This window comes from Pristiophorus japonicus, chromosome 6 (assembly GCF_044704955.1).
Source record: "Pristiophorus japonicus isolate sPriJap1 chromosome 6, sPriJap1.hap1, whole genome shotgun sequence".
NCBI lineage: Eukaryota > Metazoa > Chordata > Chondrichthyes > Pristiophoridae > Pristiophorus > Pristiophorus japonicus.
Genome location: NC_091982.1, coordinates 796,035 through 816,397, shown reverse-complemented (window position 1 = coordinate 816,397; position 20,363 = coordinate 796,035). Strand labels below are relative to the sequence as shown.

The 20,363-nt window shown below is 41.6% G+C and overlaps 1 protein-coding gene across 1 annotated transcript in view; it reads right to left on the bottom strand.

The window, feature by feature from the left end:
* The window catches only part of LOC139265519 (tetraspanin-7-like), a 35,397-nt gene that overhangs the window by 14,005 nt on the left and 1,029 nt on the right, over positions 1-20,363 (bottom strand). The window lies entirely within an intron of this gene.

Genomic DNA, 20,363 nt, shown 5'->3' with positions numbered 1-20,363 from the left:
AACCACCAAAATTGGATAACCCCTCATTTATCCATACTATACTTCATCTGTCATGCATTTGCCCATTCACCTAACCTATCCAAGTCACTCTGCAGCCTCAACATCCTCGTCACAGCTCACACTGCCACCCAACTTAGTATCTCCAAATTTGCAGATGACACTAACATTTAATCCCGTCATCTAAATCATTAATGTACAGTGTAAACAGCTGGGGCCCCACTAGTCACTGCCTGCCATTCTGAAAAGTACCCATTTACTCCTACTCTTTGCTTCCTGTCTGACAACCAGTTCTCAATCCATGTCAGCACACTACCCCAATCCCATGTGCTTTAACTTTGCACATTAATCTCTTGTGTGGGACCTTGTCGAAAGCCTTCTGAAAGTCCAAATACACATCAACTGGTTCTCCCTTGTCCACTCTGCTGGAAACATCCTCAAAAAATTCCAGAAGATTTGTCAAGCATGATTTCCCTTTCACAAATCCATGCTGACTTGGACCCATCATGTCACCTCTTTCCAAATGCGCTGCTATGACATCCTTAATAATTGATTCCATCATTTTACCCACTATCGATGTCAGGCTGACCGGTCTATAATTCCCTGTTATCTCTCTCCCTCCTTTTGTAAAAAAAAAAAGAGGTTACATTGGCTACCCTCCACTCCACAGGAACTGATCCAGAGTCAATGGAATGTTGGAAAATGACTGTCAATGCATCCGCTATTTCCAAGGCCACCTCCTTAAGTACTCTGGGATGCAGTCCATCAGGCCCTGGGGATTTATCGACCTTCAATCCCATCAATTTCCCCAACACAATTTCCTGACTAAAGGATTTCCCTCAGTTCCTCCTCCTTACTAGACCCTCTGACCCCTTTTATATCCGGAGGGTTGTGTGTCCTCTTTAGTGAATACCAAACTAAAGTCTGCCATTTCTTTGTTCCCCATTATGACTTCCCCGGATTCTGACTGCAGGGGACCTATGTTTGTCTTTACTAACCTTTTTCTCGTTACAGATCTATAGAAGCTTTTACAGTCCATCTTAATGTTCCCTGCAAGCTTCTTCTCGTACTCCATTTTCCCTGCCCTAATCAAACCCTTTGTCCTCCTCTTCCGAGTTCTAAATTTCTCCCAGTCCCCGGGTTCGCTGCTATTTCTGGCCAATTTGTATGCCACTTCCTTGGCTTTAATACTATCCCTGATTTCCCTTGATAGCCACGGTTGAGTCACCTTTTTTATTTTTACGCCAGACAGGAATGCACAATTGTTGTAGTTCATCCATGCGGTCTCTAAATGTCTGCCATTGCCCATCCACAGTCAACCCCTTAAGTATCATTAGCCAATCTATCTTAGCCAATTCATGCCTCATACCTTCAAAGTTACCCTTCTTTAAGTTCTGGACCATGGTCTCTGAATTAACTGTTTAATTCTCCATCCTAATGCAGAATTCCACCATATTATGGTCACTCTTCCCCAAGGGGCCTCGCACAACGAGATTGCTAATTAATCCTCTCTCATTACACAACACCCAGTCTAAGATGGCCTCCCCCCTAGTTGGTTCCTCGACATATTGGTCTAGAAAACCATCCCTTATGCACTCCAGGAAATCCTCCTCCACCGTATTGCTTCCAGTTTGGCTCGCCCAATCTATGTGCATATTAAAGTCACCCATTATAACTGCTGCACCTTTATTGCATGCACCCCTAATTTCCTGTTTGATGCCCTCCCCAACATCACTACTACTGTTTAGAGGTCTGTACACAACTCCCACTAATGTTTTTTGCCCTTTGCTGTTCTGCAGCTCTACCCATATAGATTCCACATCATCCAAGCTAATGTCCTTCCTAACTATTGCCTTAATCTCCTCCTTAACCAGCAATGCTACCCCACCTCCTTTTCCTTTTATTCTATCCTTCCTGAATGTTGAATACCCCTGAATGTTGAGTTCCCAACCCTGATCATCCTGGAGCCACGTCTCCGTAATCCCAATCACATCATATTTGTTAACATCATGTCTAAGTATAGGCCCAACCTTTAAGTCAACTCCATCTCAAGAATGAACCTCGTGAAGCTTCTTTGAACTTAGCCTGTCTATAATCCCTTTGCAGATTATTTGCATCCTCCTTACAACTTGCTTTTCCATCTGTCTTTGTATCAGCAAATCTGGCTACATTGCACTTGGTCCCTTCATCCAAGTCATTAATATAGATTGTAAATAGTTGAGGCCCCAGCACTGATCCCTATGGCACCCCACGAGTTACAGCTTGCCAACCTGAAAATGACCCATTTATCCAGACTCTTCAGTTAGCCAATCCTCTATCCATGCTAATATATTACCCCAACCCAGTGAGCTCTTATCTTGTGCAGTAACCTTTTATATGGCACCCTATCGAATGCCTTCTGGAAATCCAAATACACAACATCTACGAGTTCCCTTTTATCCACCCTGCTTGTTACATCGAAGAACTCTAGTTTGTCAAACACGATTTCCCTTTCATAAAACCATGTTGACTACTTGACTATGATTTTCTAAATGTCCTGTTACTACCTTAATAATGGACTCCTGCCTTTTCCCCAATGACATTAGGCTAACTGGTCTATGGTTTCCTGCTTTAGGTCTCACTCCTTTCTTAAATAGGGGCATTACATTTGCAGTTTTCCAATCTGCTGGGACCGCTCCAGAATCCAGGGAATTTGTAGATTACAACCAATGCATCCATCGGACAGAATTGCTGCACATGGCAGAGCCTTGACACACCCAGTCAGGGCTGAGTGTGGTTTTTCACAACTTGTAACAGGCAAGACATCTGGGGGAAAGTTTTCTAGTTTGTACATTTTGGTGGCAATACATGGTGCAAACAGTAGGTTAGATGTAATTGAACTGGGCAAAACTGAACCTAGTTTCCTTGGCCTTAATGCAGGAGCCTGCACAGAAAGAGGAAATGGAAATACCAGGAGCAATTTCATTGTACGATGCTCTTTAAGCAAAAAAACAAGTTCTCAATCATATTGCTCTCCTGAGGCAATTTTGGGTATCTGGTCCCAAAGCATCTGGAGTTGCAAATTAGAGCTCGCTCTATTGTCTGGAACAGCTGAATAATTTTAAATGGGAACCATCTGACCATAGAAAATTACAAGCTGCATATGCAGCAGCATCCAGCTGGTGATGCTCAAGGTTACTGGGATGGAGATTGTTTCGCCTGCTGGTCTCGAGCCCTCGTTCATGGCTGCGCAACCTTAGAACAAGCCTTCAACCAGGCAATGGGCCCCGCAGCACCTGTCATGGCGGCTCTGGGCTAGCCTAATGTCACAGGGTTCTATTGTCTTTGAACCAGTTAGTACTTTCTCCCTCCCCCAACCTGCCAATTTTAGACAGTGTCTCTGCAACTTGAATTTTATCTAAAGGTAAAAACCTTTTCAGGAATTCACTCAGATTACCATTTACATGTGCCAAAGAAATCTGGCTAAATGCCTCATTTCTACAGTACTGCAGATTCCTGAACAATGGGACCAACTCGAAGTCGCCTGTACAGCTCAGACAGGCCTTATCTGACAAGGCTGGGATCAATGTCCTCACTGGGAAAATAACTAGTGTGCTTGGTGAAAAGGATTGGAGGGGGGGGGGGGGGGGGGGGGCATGAGGAGAAACCAAAGCAAAAGGAAACTGCAGGAAAGATAAAACAGATCAGAAAAGATTAAAAGATGATCCTGAAAGAGGCAGATTTTAGATGCCTATACATAAATGCACCAAGTATTGTGAATAAAATGAGAGCTGGAGGCACAAATTACCATGGGGTATGATTGCTTCATCAGACTTTAACATAGGCTAGAGCATGACTTCAGGAAGGCTAGAGTAGGTAAAGTCAGGGATGGATGGTATTGTTAAATCAAAGATTTCACTTGGGAATAGTGCAAAAAGGTGAATCTATTTGGTTAGAAAGGAATAGGAGAAATTAGACTAGTGAAACATATGTAGACAAATTACAGAAAAACACAGGAACAGAATCATAATGACTAGGGCTCCAATGACAGATGGAGGTAAAGTGATGCAGGTATCCAGCACTGCTTTTTGGATAAGCATGGTTTTAGTTTAAGAAAGCAGTGCTTGGTCAGGTGAGTATGTGTAAAGAAGGGTTGCGAATGTGGTAGATGGATAGAGAATGTGGCAAAAGGATGGAGATAGGGAATCATGGGAAAATAGCTAAAGAAATGTCAAGATGCAGACAACTGCAGAATCGACAGAAAAAAAAGGGGTTACCAAGAGTTGAAGTTGAGGTTAAACACAGTCATGAGAAAGACGCAAGGCAGCACAAAGAAAGAAAGCAATCCTAGATAGGAGGGGAAAAGTAAGCTTTTACTGATGAGGAAGGGAAACTAATTGGGTTCTTTACTGATAAGGGAATACAGTGTAGCGAAGCTATAACTAACCTGACCCTGACACCAGCCCTAATTGGGAGACTTTCTTGCCTGCCATTGGACGTACTCGGGGGGGGGGGGGGGGGAAGGCAGAAAGGGATTGGATAGACCAAGTGCTAATCAAATGTGTTCGGTTTTGAAAATGTATAACTGTTGTTGTGTCGCGCTGAAAAGGGACTTGTCGAGGGGAAGGTAAACAGGCTCTGATTGAGAATGTTCCTTTGTCTTGACAAGTCCCGGCCGGAGAATCTTCAATAAAAAGTCCTTTACAGAAAAGGCAAGGTGTTCGTGTCAGTGTATTCGCTGAAACAGATTGAGGGAAAAAGAATCCGTATTAACATTTGGTGTCAGAAGTGGGATCTCAATGGACGGCTGCCAAAAGCTTGTGAATTAAGAGACGGACTAGCCTTGGATGAGACGGCCACTGGAGTGAGTACCCTTTAAAATACCACTTCAGTTCCAAAAGTCTGAGGAAAGTTTGGCCACTCGCTGGTTCTCAGGTAGCGTCTGAACGAGATCCAGGTCAATCTGGCGAATACCTTTTAACTTAGGAAATAAGTGTCCAAGTCAGGTACGTCGTCGACTTTGTATATCACTTAGTCCGTCTAGGCGCTGATTGGACTCAAAATCGCGCGGCGACACGAATAGGAAAACCGCGGGGCGATGTGGAAGAAAAGGGAAATCGCACGGCAACGCGAATAGGAAAACCGCAGGGCGACGCAGAAGAAAAGGGAAATTGTGTAAAACTAAATCGTGGGGCGACGCAAGGAATTGTGCAAGGATAAAATATTTCTTTACCCCGGGGCGACGTGGGATTGGGCAATCATGGATCCAAAAATAGAGCCAGCCAAAGAAAAAAAAAAATTAAGCAGCTTTGTTAAGAGACTTTTGTGAATGTCTGTCGTTGAGAGAGAGTCCTTGTGTGATTTTTTGTCTGCGGAATGAATTTTTATGTTTTCATGTTTTTTTTTTAAAAGCCCGTTTGGAAGAGTGGAGCAGCTGTTTATTTTAGCTCCACCCACTTCTCCAAACAGTGTGAAAGTTTTTTCAACCCTTTGTAGTGTTGTCCTGTATGTGGGAAGTTTTAAGACATTTTAAGTTAGAAACGCAGGTGTGGATTTATTTGGATGATAAGTTACGGAGCTAGGAAATGCACAAAGGATAGGTTTGTTGAGTAAAAGATAAAAAATACATGGTCCCGGTGGTTGAAAAAAAAAAAGAATTTGACACGCTCACTTACTTGTTGAAAGAAAACATGCAATGATTGATTACATTGGGTTGAAAGACATAAATTTAGTCTCGGAATGAGATAAAGAATGCCTTTTAAAAAAAGCTTCTAGCTCAAAAAAAAAGTTAAATAAAGATTGAAATTACAAAATTTGAATTGGGATTGAGATATTGAGAAGGCACAACAAAATACTGAGGTGAATTCAAAAAAATATAAATTAAATCTGATCTCAAAGAAAAAAGGATATAAAACTAAAAGGTTTGAAAAAAAGATAACGTACTAAATAAGTGCTGAAAAAAAAATGTTTGCAATGGAAAGAGACATAACTTACTAAATACTTGTTGATGTTTGCTGTGAAAAAGATATTGGTTTAATTGGGAAAAGGAAAAAAAAAAATTAGAAGAGGTAAAAGACACTCAACAGTGATAATGGTTTTAAATTACGAGAAAGCTTCACTGCAGTTTGAAACATTTCCAAAATGGACGTTGTTTATCAAGAAAAGTCCTGAACAGTCTAAACAAGCAGGAGGGTTTTGAAAATAACAAGAAAAGATCTAAGCTATGCGAACTCAGCACAGAAAGAACTGGGAATTAGAGAATCTTACTAAATTTTTTAATTCTTATAGAAAATGGAACTGGCACGGATGTTTAGATTTTATGCTGAGAGAAATAAAACAAGATTTGCCCAGTGAACGGGACCATAAAATAAAACAAAATATTAGAAGGTACACAACGTGAGAAAATTGGATTTCAGTAAACAAAATAGCTATTAAAAATATGTGTGGTCTCGTTTTAAATCAAAAAAAAAATCTTTGGCAATTAGAAGTTAAGAAAACATTGGAGTTTACTCTAAAATGCCATCTTCCCTGCTGAGAAGACTTTTATTATGACGGCTTTACTAATGATTTCTGCTGTTTTAACGGATTCCTAATTTCTAAGCAAGTTTTGAAGGCACAAAGACTTAAAAAAAAAAGAATTTTTCGGATTACATGAAGTCACGTAATGACATCAGGCTTTCTTACAAACCTGCAAAGGAGTTAACCCTTTCCATTGACAGCTGTTTTATACTGGACATTAATTTGGATTTAATAGAATAAAAAAGACTCACCTAACAGAGGAAATGGTGCAATAGTCAGAATAAAAATAAAAACAGAACTAGCCTATGTAATAATACTCACCTGATACAAATAAAAGAAAGATACTCAAACAACACAAATTCAAGAGTTAAAAGCCAAGATAAATAAGCTGGAAGAGATTTTTAAAAAATGGGGCCAGATGGATAGTGCAGTGCGCAGCCATAGCACCATCATCTATGGCAATCGAGCCAATGTACCCCACGGTGGGCAAGTGTAGTCTACAAACCCAACCTAACCGTACCTCCGATTTCACAGAGTGACCACAACATGCATGGATAAAAGAGGAGTAGACCAGAACCTAACACCAGGTGACGACCAGGCTATCTGTTTAAAATTTGCAGGTAAAACACTCACCGAGATGGGACCGCAGCAGCTACTTCGACTCTGGAGACTCAGGATACTGGGAACCTTGAGGCCCACGCAAGCACTGGATAATACAGATGGACTACGAGAGATATAGCACACGCAGGAAAGACACAACTACATGAACTAGCTTTGTTTAATTTAACTGCCGAAATATGCAACCCAGCAGCCAAGGACTGGAGCAAGGACAGAACTTATTTTAACACATGGCTATGTATAGTGTATTAAGTACGGTTGTAATAAAGCAGGCTGCCGATGCCATGGGCGCCAGTAGATTCCGAGGACAGGAGCAAGTTCATAGGACCAAAAGGGCGCAGAAATCCAACTGGATGGAATTTCAGTTCTAGAAGCTCATGCCTGGGCAGATGAAGTTAAACAAGCAGCCAAATCCACCCCGCAAGAAACAGAAGGGCGAGAACGGAGCGGAGCAAAAAGGGGGGGGGGGCTGGTAATAAAAGAATCTAAAGAAAGGATACAATTTGGGGTGCGTCAGCGACTACTTATCCTAAACCTAATGGATATCATTTTTCCTAGCTTCTGTGGGAATGAAACTATAAGTCTATACCAGAACCTGGCACAACGGATCCTCAAAGGCCCGGAACCCACTACCCTGAGATTTAATGTCAGAAATGGAACAGGGCAAGGTCAAACAAAAAAGGGAATACTGGAAACACTAGGCACGGGTTATGCGGCAGGGGTTATGACAATGAATTCCATAGGCCTGTAGGCAATATACGACCGGGTTAACAACTTAATGGCATAGTCTGGACTGGTTTAGCGGGGAGGGGCTTGGATAACCAAGCCCTACAAGCACGGTTGGGAGATGGCACGGAAGGGGAACTGTTACAAGTGGCCCATACATTGCCGAAATGCCAAGACAATAAAATTGATCCACGCAATGGGGAAAGATATAAGTAAACGATTACAGGCTGAGATAGTTTGCTCTGGGTATGGGGCCTGGATATTAAGTGAGGTACAACATAATTTGTAGCAACTCCAGAATGGAGACATACCAGATTGGATTCCGAACAGCATACTTAACAATTGGACTCGATAAAAAAAAAAATGAACACCACATGCGAGGTACAAAGGAATAGTCATGCATGGGTGCAGAAATTCAGATGTATTACTGGGCAGGTGAATATAATCAGATTTATGTTGTCCATACCACAGTTTGATGTAACAAAGGGAGACCCCTTATATCAGATCGATAATATTGATGAAGTGAGAAACCAAACTCAGTTACGTTACCATCAGCCTGCCAGACGGGTGGTTAAAATTAATAGTACCAAAGGCATTGACATAACTGACGGTTATAAAATTAACCAAGTGGTTTTATGTCGAAGTACGCCACGAATGACGAATGATGATTGCAGATTCCACCAAACAAACGGATGCATGCTGAGTATCACCCCTCAAACATGATTCCGAAACAATCGCTGCTCTAAAGGGAATGGAGCACAGGAGCGGCTAAACCGCGATTAAGACCAGGGGAGGAGTCACCCCCCGTGTCATCACCAACCCCAACTTCTGTTTCAGGCCCATGGGAAAAAGAGATGTAAATGGATACCACATATATCCCGAGACAACGGAAATCATCCACGGATACCCTCCGAGAAGGGTATGAAGAGGCGGTATGGGAACCGCAAGGCAAACAGATACCGGAACTATAATGAGGAACAATTACGTTTGGTGCAAGGAATCCAGAATCAAAGACGACAGTATGTCCGGCTGATGGAAGAAATAGACAACTTAGAGAGACACTAACAAAATGCTGACTGATCAGCCCTGGTACTCAAAGCTGTGGGACATTGGACTTAATATTCAAATTCACCCATGGATAAGAATAATATTACATGTACTTGTAGTAATACAGGGTCTGGTTCTGATGGTCATGATGGGATTAACATGTGCACGAATTAAACAGGCCAAACGATAAGTCAGGGCACACACTATGATTAAGGCCATAAGGGATGAAAATTTAAGCAGTCCTACAGGAAGGACTTACCTTATATAACTCTGTGGGAAGGTTTCAGGAGGTCCCGAAGCTTGGGAGATGGCCACCCAGGTGAACGAACCTATCTGGAACTTGCCTACAGGGAGATAGTTATTGGGAAATATGGCCAGCTTGGCTTATAGCCAAGGGCCAAAAGGGGGGAAATGCAAGAGAAATATTTGGCATTAGGGGTACCAGCGGGACAAGGGTTAAAGTGCTGGTTCCTGCACTGGCCCATAAGGAGGTAAAAGGCCTCTCTTCAGCCTTGTACCAAGGCTCCAGAAGTTATCAATTCAATAATATTCCAACAGGATACGATGGGAGAACCTAAACAGGCATTGTTAAGACCTTGCGAAGAGGCTCGAGGCAGACTCAGATAACAAGGAGGATCAGGAAAGAGAATGCGCACGGCTAAAATGCGATACTCCTGGAATAGTCACCAGGGTTATCATGGAATGATAAAAGGGGGAATGAGAATGTGTAAAGAAGGGTTGCGAATGTGGTAGATGGATAGAGAATGTGGCAAAAGGATGGAGATAGGGAATCATGGGAAAATAGCTAAAGAAATGTCAAGATGCAGATAACTGCAGAATCGACAGAAAAAAAAAAGGGGTTACCAAGAGTTGAGGTTGAGGTTAAACACGGGTCATGAGAAAGACACAAGGCAGCACAAAGAAAGAAATCAATCCTAGATAAGAGGGAAAAAGTAATAGCTTTTACTGATGAGGAAAGGAAACTAATTGGGTTCTTTACTGATAAGTGAAGAGTGTAGCAAAGCTATAACTAACCTGACCCTGACACCAGCCCTAATTGGGAGACTTTCTTGTCTGCCATTGGACGTACTCGGGGGGGGGGGGGGCACAGAAAGGGATTGGATAGACCAAGTGCTAATCAAATGTGTTCTGTTTTGAAAATGTATAACTGTTGTTGTGTCACGCTGAAAAGGGGCTTGTCCAGGGGAAGGTAAACAGGCTCTGATTGAGAGAGAGTGTTCCTTTGTCTTGACAAGTCCCGGCCGGAGAATCTTCAATAAAGGTCTTTTACAGAAAAGGCAAGAGGGTGTTCGCGTCAGTGTATTCACTGAAACAGATTGAGGGAAAAAATAATCCGTATTAACACAGGTTCTTGGAAATGAAGTGATTTTGAATGATAAGTCAAGTTATGGGGAGTGGGTGGGGAAGTGGAGTTGAGCCCAAGATCAGATCAGCCATGATCTTATTGAATGGGTGAGCAGACTCAAGGGACCAAAATGGCTTACTCCTGCTCCTATTTATGTTCTAATGAAATGGGGCAATAATCAATGCTCGTGTAGGGGAACATCTAGGAAACAACAACTAATATTCAAGTTAAAGATAAAATTGAAGGGGAAGGCATTAAAGATAAAAAATTTTCCAAGAAAGAATTTCAACAAGGCAAAATTTAACTAGACTATGGATAGTGACAAATAGCAAGGGACATGTAAAGCAATGTTTAGGGTACAACCTAGACAATCCCACACAAATATCAGGGATGGAAGCTAGAGTTCTTTGGACAAGGAGGCAAACAACTAAAATGGAGCACCAATAGATATTTAAGCAGAGTAAAAGAGTCTCAAATTTTCACCATATTTGACGACTTGGGAGGGCCAGCAAATGCTGATGGGGTAGGAAACTGCAAATACATAGATTGAGTTGGCAAAACTGGCAATTGGAATTCAATGTGGGAGAAAATTAAATTGGGAGTATTTTCAAAATGATGAGAAACTAGAAATTGGAGGATAAGATTGCTCAAACACTCAAATTAACAGTTAGCAGACAGGTACAAAATGCAATCAAAAAGGCTAATGGAAAGTCTGCCTTCATCTCAAGGGGTGGGGTCAAATATAAAGGGGAGGAAACAATGCTCAAGTTGTGGAGTGCCTTGGTCAGACCACATCTGGAGTATAGTTTAGTTTTGGGCACCTTGGAGGAGGTGCAGCACATATCCATCAGAATTATACTGGGGTTGAGGGGGTTAAATTAGGACAGGTTCTGTAAACTTAGCTTGGATCGCCTCAAGTACAGAAGACTGAGGGGTGATCTGATCAAAGTGTTTAGGATTGGATAGGGAGATACGGTGAAACTATTTCCTCTAATGCGGCAAATCAAGAAGAAAGCACTTTTCACAAAGGTTAGCAGAAATCTGGATCTCGATCTATCCAATATCGCTATTACTTCCTCCTTTACAGCTGATGATGATCGCAGTGTTCAGTTCCACTTGCAACTCCTCAGATACTGAAGCAGTCTGTGCCACATTCAGCAAGTCCTGGATGACATTCAGGCTTGGGCTGATTAGTGGCAAGTACCATTTGCACAAGTGCCAGTCAATCATCATCTCAAACATGAGTCTAACCACCTTCCCTTGATATTTAAAGGCATTACCATTGTCAAATCCCTTATCAATATTGTGGGGGTCACCACTGATCAGGCCACATAAATACTGTGGCTACAAGGGTTGGATATTCTGCAGCAAGTGTCTCACTTCCTGACTCCCCAGAGCCTTTCCACCATCTACAAGGCAGAAGTCAGGAGTATGGTGCAATATTCTTCACTTGTGTTGGAACTACACTCATCCAGACCCAACACCAACCAGGACAAAGTAGCCTGCTTGATTGGCACCACATCCACCACCTTAAACATTCACTCCTTGCATCATTGCAGCCATGGTATACCAGTGTACACCATTGACAAGATGGGACAGCAGCAATTCACCAAGGCTTCAACAGCATCTCCTAAACCCACATCCTTTACCACCGAGAATGACAAGGGCAGCAGCCACATGAGACCAATCCCTGCAAGTTCCCCTCCAATCCACCACCCTGCCTTGTAAATAGATCGCTGTTCCAGGATTTTGACCCAGCTACGACAAAGGAAAACACTCCCTCTTCTCCCCGCAGCACTGTGCGAGTATCTTCATCTCAAGACTGCAGCGGTTCCATAAGGCAGCTCACCACCACCTTCAAGGATGGTGAGGGATGGGCAATAAATGCCAGCAACACCCATATCCCATGAATGAGTTTTAAAAAAAAATAGCTTCTCTAGTGAAGACAGATGTAAAGCACTCATTTAGTACCTCAGCCATGCTTGCTGCCCATGAATATTTCCATTTTGGTCCTTAATCAGCTGCCCTGTCCTTGAACTACAGTTAGTTTGTTTATAAGACTTTTGGGTTCCATTTGTTAAAGCCACTAATCTATTTTTATACTCTTTGCCCCTTATTCTTTTTTTAGATCTCCTCTGTACTTTATATACAGTACAAGAGGCAACATCAATCCTATGCAAATAATTGGTTAGAATGCACATGGAATAATGTGTCCAGTTTCATGTATCCTACATTAGGAAGGTGGTCAAGAGGATGCAGAAATTAAATACCAGGTACTGAAGCTTTAATTATGAGAGATTAAAGAAACTAGGGCTTTGGTGCCCTTTTTGCCAGAGCAAAGAAAATTAAGGAAACCCAAGGGGTTCAAAAACATTTTCATTAGTTATCAAAACATCAAAAGAACAAAAAGGAGGCTAAGAATATGAAGTGAGATTGAAAGTTATTAAAGATTGATAGTATTTTGCTTCATCACATTGTAAGGACATGGAATGCACTATTAGCTTTTAGAAGGAAATGGATTGGAAAAAACAGGAAGTGGATTGAAGAAAACAATTAAAGCAATACAGGAAAAGGACAAATGGTCACTTGTGCTGTAAAATTCTATCCCATTTCCAGCACATTACAAAAGTTGACTTGAGCTATTCTATTAGACATTACTATCCTTTTAACCCCTTGTACAATTCCTAAAACACAAGTTAAACAGTAATTTAAATTATATCACATACAAGACTAAATTCTGATAAACAAGACATTTTGTGGGAGACTGGTTGGGGAGGGGGTAGAAGACAAAAGGAAAAATTTAGTAAATTATGAGCAGTGATAATCTTCAGTTTTCTTGGAACAGTTCCTGGGATCTCATCATCTGATCAAGTACACCACAAGGTAGACAGGAAAAAAACTTCAGATCTGCCCTTTTACCATACTGCTTCTTTGCAGTTAAAGCTGCACAATGCTATAAAGAACATATTGCAGTCAAACCGGTGTTAATTTTAGAACCACTTTAGAGCACAAAACTGAAGCAAACACCCAGACAGATGTGCTACAAACAGCTGTAAAACTAACATTTGTTGCACTAATGTCTACTAAAACCAGAACTCTCCCACAACTACCCAAAAACAGGTTAATACTTGCAATTCATGCCTACTTGTACCATTGATGTCGGACTGGAGCTATGCTGCATTCACATGACTGCAATCTAGGTAGTGTGTATGGTCTGCACATGCATTTATTTCTACTCATTTGCTCAAACAGAAAAAATGTGTCCTAGAAGTTCTTCACAAGCAGATAACTCTAATGAGAGCACATAGCCAACATCGTGCAGGCCAAACTATGCCTCATATGGTTCCTCCAAGAGGATGGAGTGGGAAATGCAGTTTCAGCAGTTGGTTACACCTTTAAAACAAGCATGGTTTCATTCCAAATTAAGTTTCTTCTTCAGCCAAGGCAGTTTGCATCACCCTTTAATATTCTGACCAAGTCCAAGTGAGTAGGCATGCCACATACCAGGCCTACTCACTCATCGATTGCTTAATCAAGGTCTCCCTGTGAAGGGCTTTAGCAAAGAGTCATGTTCAAGGTAAAATTCCCCCTCTGGAATACTCCATGACAGAAGGGTAAGCCAGGGCCCTCATTCTATACAGCCATTTTTTTCTTGCCACCTCCACAGCACAGCTTGGTCTTTGATCTGTTGTTGGCCAGAGGAAGCTCTTTGGAAGTCTAGAAGCTCAAACTATGAACAAAAGTCAACATTAGCCTGCAGGCATAAGCAGGGTTATACGATTGCATCAACTCAACACAAAACCACTTTGCATCAATAAGATGGGCATTAATGGCTGCATCCATTTTTAAACTCATTCAACAAAAAAAAGTTAACAGATTTGCCAGCATGACTTTGCAAAGTGTCGTGCTAATAATGAAAGGTAACCCCACTGTTGCTTCTGGACAGTAATTTTAACCATGAAGGAATGCAAAAATGGTACTTTACACCACTAAAATTTGCATTTGGGTAATTGAGAAAGTTTGGTTGCACAGCAACTTCAACCTGGAATTGAAACCGTGAATCATGTACACGTTTGTGTACAAAAAAAACATACCTTACACAAGTAACATACTGGGGAAATAGTTGATGGCAGAAACACTAGCTATCGAAACACAGGCATGCATGACATTATACAGTAATACCAAGTCAAGTCTAAAAAAAAATGGTTAAAATAGTGGATTTGTATTACTCAGCCTCAGTCGATACTGGTGGGTGTAACTCTCCTATGCTCGTGCTCCAACAGGGAGGATGGCAAGGCTACGCCTGTACTTTGAAAAGGTGAAATAATCCAAGAGCTAATAGACAAGATTATAGAAAAGAACCAGAGGCTATAAGGAAATTTTAATATAAACAGCTAGTTGTGATCAGGTGTGCACCTGAAAGAAAAGTGTAAGCAGATTCAATAGTAACATTCAAAAGCAAATTGTATAAATACTTGAAGGGAAATGCTTTTACATTGCTATGGAGAAACAGCAGGGGAGAGGGATTAATTGGCTAGCTCTACCAAAGAGTCAGCATAAGCGGGTGTCTAATGGCCTCTTCGATGCTGTAGGATTCTATGATTAGAAATGTCCACGCTAAGGGGATCGAAGGGGGATTACTGCAGAAGATAAGGGTACGCGGAGTCAGAGGAAATGTATTAGCATGGATAGAGAATTGGCTGGCTAACAGAAAGCAGAGAGTCGGGATAAATGTGTCCTTTGCGGGTTGGAAATCGGTGGTTAGTGGTGTGCCACAGGGATCGGTGCTGGGACCACAACTGTTTACAATATACATAGATGACCTGGAAGAGGGGACAGAGTGCAATGTAACAAAATTTGCAGATGACAAAGATTAGTGGGAAAGCAGGTTGTGTAGAGGACAGAGGGGCTGCAAAGAGATTTAGATAGGTTAAGCGAATGGGCTAAGGTTTGGCAGATGGAATACAATGTCAGAAAGTGAGGTCGTCCACCTTGGGGAAAAAAAAAAAACAGTAAAAAGGGAATATTATTTGAATGGGTAGAAATTACAACATGCTGCGGTGCAGATGGACCTGGGGGTCCTTGTGCATGAAACCCAAAAAGTTAGTTTGCAGGTAATCAGGAAGGCGAATGGAATGTTGGCCTTCATTGCGAGAGGGATGGAGTACAAAAGCAGGGAGGTCCTGCTGCAACTGTATAGGGTATTGGTGAGGCCGCACCTGGAGTATTGCGTGCAGTTTTGGTCACCTTACTTAAGGATATACTAGCTTTGGAGGGTGTACAGAGACGATTCACTAGGCTGATTCTGGAGATGAGGGGGTTACCTTATGATAGATTGAGTAGACTGGGTCTTTACTCGGAGTTCAGAAGGATGAGGGGTGATCTTATAGAAACATTTAAAATGCAAGGGACAGACAAGATAGAGGCAGAGAGGTTGTTTCCACTGGTCGGGGAGACTAGAACTAGGGGACACAGCCTCAAAATACGGGGGAGCCAATTTAAATCTGAGTGGAGAAGGAATTTCTTCTCCGAGGGTTGTGAATCTGTGGAATTCTCTGCCCAAGGAAGCAGTTGAGGCTAGCTCATTGAATGTATTCAAGTCACAGATAGATAGATTTTTAATCAATAAGGGAATTAAGGGTTATGGGGAGAGGGCGGGTAAGTGGAGCTGAGTCCACGGCCAGATCAGCCATGATCTTGTTGAATGGCAGAGCAGGCTCGAGGGGCTAGATGGCCGACTCCTGTTCCTAATTCTTATGTTCTTCCCTCACATCTAATTCTTCAAGACTGCTTTCTTCCACATCTAGAATATCCACCTCCACCCCATTTTTGTTGCTGAAATTCTAATTTACCCTTTTTAGCACCTCAAGGCAATACCCTCTTTGCAGCATCCTCACATCTACCTTCCATTAACTGCAACTCACCCAGAGCAGAGCATTCCTAGTCTTTACTTGTAAAACCTGCAGACACCCTTCCCATTCTTGCAAGAGATCAAGATGCCCATTATCTTCAAATCCCTTCATGGGCACATCACCTGACACCAGTCTACTTAGTCTCCAATCCCTCCACCCACCCAACACAACCATTCCTGCAACCATTATATCCTGCCCACTGGCACTCAGCAATTATGCCTCATCACCACTCCTCTGCCTTCAAAAGCTCTCTTGAACCATGTTTTCATCCCCTCTTACCCAGGGACTACTGCCTTGTAAAGCAGTAAGGCATGTTATACAACTACCATTAAAATGCAAGTAATTGTATAATTTCAAGTTGGTAGAGCACTTAGCAAGATGGCCACTTTTCTAGTCAGTGTTTTGGAGACTCAAAACTTTTCAATTGCTGCAAGGGTAGTTACCCTCCCCCTTCACTGTGCATCTAGGGCATATGGTTCAGGGATAAAGAGTAGAAGATAAGCTTGTATGCAAATTGCAATACTGCCCATTACCCACAGTCCTGTGGGTAATGACCTAATCTCCAGGTTTAAGGTTAGCCTTTCCTTTAAATTGGGAGGTCCTTGCAAAGAGTTGTGGAATATGACCTTAGCTGCTAAAGAGATGGTCTACATGTGAATTATTGTCCAAACCTATTTTGCTTATGTTCAAGCTGGTTATTAGGAATTCATTGACAAATGGAAAGGTCTTTCACAAATGGTAAGGTGAACACAATATCCATTCCTATACTTTGAATTGGATTCATTTGGCAGTTTAGATACTTGGGAAAAAAATGGAAAATTCCCATGACATGAAATTTAACTAAGATAGGAGGATTGAACCCTAATATCTGAAACAAATTGGTGCCGTTAATCAGACATTGCACCTTCAGCTCTTCCATTCATGTAGGGAATTAGTTGGCTGGAGATGGAAAAGGGGTACAGCCCACATCTCATCATTGGCTTGAAATTTCAAAAATAAAACTGTCTGCTGGTGAATGCCTATCTGCAGGTGTATGTTGGTTTATGACAAGTTGTCCCAAGATGTTTATGAAAACACCCAATTCATCCTGAAACAATTCAAGCTGCCCTATAAACTTTTATTGATCATGCAACTCAGAATGGCAAAGAATCACTGGAGATAGTAAGCCAGACTTTGAATGCCTCAGTTTGAAGTTATCTGGAGAGAAAAATACACCCAAAACCTACAACTATTAAATGATTAAAACAGCAGCTGAGGGAAAAATTATTCTGGTCAAACTCATGCACAGTCTGCCTAGATCCATTTACTAGAACTATTGCAGTAGGTCTACTATTTTAGTAGAACTATTACAGCCTCCAGGGGTATACAGGTCAATTCAATTTATAAATCCTTCCCTGCTAAAATGGATTATTTGCCAGATGGTAAGTTTTGGAAACAAAAAGGGTGCCATCCTTCATATTTATATGGTCAAGACTTTCTCCATTTGAACATAATGAGTACAACAATCAACACATTTGCTGGACTACAGCCAGAGTAAAGCTTCAGTGTATGTAAATTGCCAGTACCATTTAAACAAACTCCATTATCTTCAATTTAATGATCAAAGTATCCTGGTCTAAACCCATTCTTAGCATTAATATGGAGGTACTCCAGGGGGGGGGGGGGGGGGGGGGAGAGGGAGAGAAAGAAGAGGGGCAGTGGGGAAGAGGAAAAAGAGAGAAAGACAATTAATTACAGTATCAAACTTAGAATGAGGCTAAGAAAGGTTCATTGTACCAGACAGATATGGGGGATCATCTGCTGAACAACAATATTGTTGCCATCATCCAAGATGCTAGAGGTAATGTTGCAGAAGACAGTCCACCCAAGGAAGAAGTGACTCATGGTTGCAGAAATACTGCTGCTTTTGCAACAAGTACAGCACTTTGTTGTATGAAGGGCTGATATTGATACAGCCACTCAGTTATATAAAAAAAGGGACTAGTTTATGGTTTGAAACTGCACATGTAAAATGGTCATCAGTACACCTTCTGTAGAGAACAAGGTTCAAATAAAAGCACACAAGCCATTTCAATATCTAGCATATAAAGCAAGGGTTCCATGTTTTTGTTTAACTAGATAGAAGAACATTAGGAGCAAGAGTTGGCCATTCTGCCCCTCAAGCTTGCTCCACCATTCAGAGATCATGGCTGATCTTCTGCCTCAACTCTACTTTCCTGCACAATCCCCATATCCCTTGATATCCAAACATCTATCGATCTCAGTCTTGAATATACTCAAAGACTGAGCCTCCACAGCCCTCGGGCAGAGAATGCCAAAGATTCACCACCCAGGTGAAGTTTCTCCTCATCTCAGTCCTAAATGGCTGACCCCTTATTCTGAGATTGTGACCCCTGGTTCTGCACTCCTCAGCCTGAGGAAACATCCACCCTGCCTCTATTCTGTAGGAATGTTGTATGTTTCAATGAAATCACCTCATTCTTCTAAACTCAAATATAGGCCTAATCTACCAAATCTCTCCTCATTAGGGCCCCCCACCCCCTCCCATGAAACAGTCTGGTGAACCTTTGTTGCACTCCTTCAATGGCAAGTATATCCTTCCTTGGGCAAGGAGACCAAAACTGTACACAATACTCCAGGTGCGGCCTCACCAGGGTCCTATATAATTACACGACATCTTTACTCATTCAAATCCTCTTGTAATAAAGGCCAACATACTATTTGCTTTCTTAATTGCTTGCTGTACCTGCATGTTAACTTTCAGTGATTCATTTACAACACCCAGGACCCTCAACACCAACATTTCCCAATCTCTCCATGTAAAAAAAAAAGTACTCTGCTTTTCTATTTTTCCTACCAAGGTGGATAACTTTACTTTTCTCCACATTATATTCCATTTGCTATGTTCTTACCCACTCACTTAGCCGGTCTATATCCCCTTGAAGTCTACATCCTCCTCACAACTTACCAAGCTAGGTGGGAATATATCAGCAAACTTGAATATATTACATTTGGTCCCCTCATCCAAATCATTGATAGATTGTGAATAGCTGGGGCCCTAAGCACTGGTCCTTGCAACACCCCACTAGTTACAGCCTGCCAACTCAAAAATGATCCATTTTTTCCTACACCCATTTTCTGTCTGTTAAGCAATCCTCAATCCACACTAGTATATCACCCCCAATTCAATGAGCCCTAATTTTGTTCAATAACCTCATGTGGCACCTTATCAAATGCCTTCTGAAAATCCAAATACACATTACAACCTCAAAATACTCAGATTTGTCAAACATGATTTCCCTTTTAATAAATCCATGTTGACTGCCCAATCCTATTATTTTCCAAGTACCCCAATCCTTAATAGATTTTAGCATTGCCCCTACTACCAATGTCAGGCTATGGAGCAGTAAAAAAAAAAGTGATTTCCAGATTATAGGGGATGCAAGTGCTTTCCCCCCAAGGTGATGAACCCAAAAACACCCAGCACTAAACCTGAAAGTTACATATGCAGAGAAATGGTAAAATATTTATTGGGCTCAGTTTAGAATTTGTACAAAGTCCATATTTTTCTACATGGCAAGTATCTTATGCTAATAAAAGGGGTAGACAATTCAGGGTTAAAGTAGTGCTCCCAATAGATAAAGGTTTCAAAATTAAATAAAATCTGGCACACAGAACCAGATACCAACGAAAACACAATTTCCATTTATTTATAATCTGGGAATTTTGCATGTAACGTTCAGCTTTTGAGAGGAAATTTGAACAAAATATCTTGAAAGATAGACAGCTAGATAACCTGTTCCCGTATGGAGTAATAATTCTTGGGGACCTCAGGACTCCGCTTAGCCGCACGGTTGTAAAGGTTGGACTGTACAGCTAGGTCTCAGAATAAATCAGCGCCGTGTCGAGTAAGCAACTTCCTTATCTCTCGAACTCAACCATCCGATAGCGACGTGAAATACAAAAACAAAAGTTCAAGCCCACAGTCGGGAACGAGTTGACTTCGAACAAAAGGATCTTCCAAAGTTAGCACTTCGGGGCTTTGAGCTGGCAGGAGCCCGGGGGGCGGGGATAAAAAGTTATTTAACAGCGGTTAAAGAGTTAGGAGTAAGATTTTGTTTAAAAATCTTTCACCCAAATACTTCACAGAATGTTTTCTTGGGTGTAGATTCCAGAAAAAATTAATGAAATGTTTTAAA